At 40.1% G+C, this 1,901-nt stretch overlaps 1 pseudogene; it reads right to left on the reverse strand.

Annotated features, from left to right (window-relative positions):
* Positions 1-434: 434 nt before the first annotated feature.
* Positions 435-905, reverse strand: LOC114691278 (annotated as a pseudogene).
* Positions 906-1,901: the final 996 nt, after the last annotated feature.

A 1,901-nucleotide genomic window follows, 5' to 3' on the forward strand; every position in this document is an offset into this window, starting at 1 on the left:
CATGCAGGCAGACATAATGCTGGAGAAGTAGCTGAGAATTCTACACCATGCAGGCAGACAGGAGATGAACTGACACTCTAGGTGGTATCTTGAGCATATATGAGACCACAAGGTCCACCTCCATAGTGACATACTTCATCCAACAAGGTCACACCTACTCCAACAAGACCACACCTCTTTTTTTTTTTTGAAGTAGACTAAAGCAGTGATTTTCAAAACACAGCAAGCAGAACTAGAACATCTGATTTTTTTTAATCCTTCTTTACAGGTTACCTAGACCACTTTTGATTAAGAAAACTGTAGAAAGTTAGTAACTGCCAGAAGCGGACCCAGGTGGTGGCCCGTGTCAATTTTCCACAGAGTCCTACTTTGCGGGGTATCTGAGTACTGCTCCGGGCTCTGCTCAAACTTCCTGGAATCACTCGTGGCAGATTTTAGTTCACAGGTCGCTTTCCCCCATATTTCTTTGCAAACTCTTCAGTATTCTTACAGAATTCTTTACGGTTCTTAGAGTATTCTTCAGCTAGGTCAGCCCGGAGTGGGTGCTCAGGCTGGGGGTTGTTCACCAGTGCTATGAGGGACTGGATTACTTGGTCGGTCTTGGTGGCTGGCTTCCAGTTTTCAGCACTAATAACCGGCAGACAGACCTGCCCCTTCTCATCAATGTTAGGGTGATAGATCTTGGTTTTAAATGTGATCTTGGGTGGTTTGAATGGATACTCTGCTGGAAAGTTGATTTCAATTCTAAAGGCCCCCTTGTCGTACGGAGGGTTGTCAGGAACAATCACCCTTGCCAAGTCAATAAATTAGCTTCATCAACCTGGATGTTACGGAAGTTTTTCATTCCACATTTGCGGATCTCTTCAAGCTCCTTCATCGGCCTCCTGCTGGCTGCCATCTTGGATCTAAGACCCACTCCTCTTAATAGTGCTCTTAATGGCTCCCTTTGGGGGCCATCCCTGCCCCCCCAGGACACCACAGTGTATTTTCTAATTATAGTGGAATAAAACTAACTGAACAATAATAAAAAATTGAAAATGAAGAGGATGTGGGAATTAAACAGTGTATCTCTAAGTACCTGCTGTGTCAAAGAAGAAAATGAAGGGAATGAGGATGTACTTTGAGATGAATAGAAAACAAAACGTAAGATATGTTAAAGTTTATAGGATGATGCAAAATTTAAATTTATGTTGCACATTAATAAACAGGGAAGTCCTATCTGTACATCCATGGAATTAAAAGCAGTAGCAGAAGAGAAGAAGCAACAAAGGTTTGACTGAGTAGATGTGACCCAGGTAATAAAAAGCAACAGAGTCTCCGGCCCCAGTCTGCTTGGGGGAAAAGAACAACCCAGAAAACTATAAAGAAAGCTTTGTGATGATGGCTGAGAAAAAAGAGAAGACAATATAAAAATAAGGAAGGAGGAGGAAACCATAGCATAAAACTTGAAAATAGAAGAGAGGCTACTGGGGTGGGGTGAGAAACCAGGGAGGAAGGGGGGATGCAGAAAAGGAAAGGGCAGGAGAGAAACAGCAAAGATTTTGTTTGTAAAATGCAGTAATGAAACCTAGTTCTTTGGAAACTAAGTTTTCAAAATTAGTTTTTTTTTTAACTTCAAAAATTTCAAACAAAATTTAAAAATGTGTAATTTTTTCACTTGACAAATTGTCATTCATCAGTGAAAGACCACTTTGCAAAGCACAAAGTGAAATATGAGAGATTATAAAAATTATTAATAGCACAAATACACAGATCCCTATGATAGCATAAAAATCTTAGTGAAATGAAGTAAAATACACACTTAAGAAATGTGTATCAACTTCAATAGTCCTGATAGCCCATCGAGACAGTAGGAAAGGTCAATTGTTCAAATTTGGTGAAAAGACCAATTTTTCAATGGA

Source organism: Peromyscus leucopus, chromosome 7, assembly GCF_004664715.2.
Source record: "Peromyscus leucopus breed LL Stock chromosome 7, UCI_PerLeu_2.1, whole genome shotgun sequence".
In the NCBI taxonomy this organism is placed as follows: Eukaryota; Metazoa; Chordata; class Mammalia; order Rodentia; family Cricetidae; genus Peromyscus; species Peromyscus leucopus.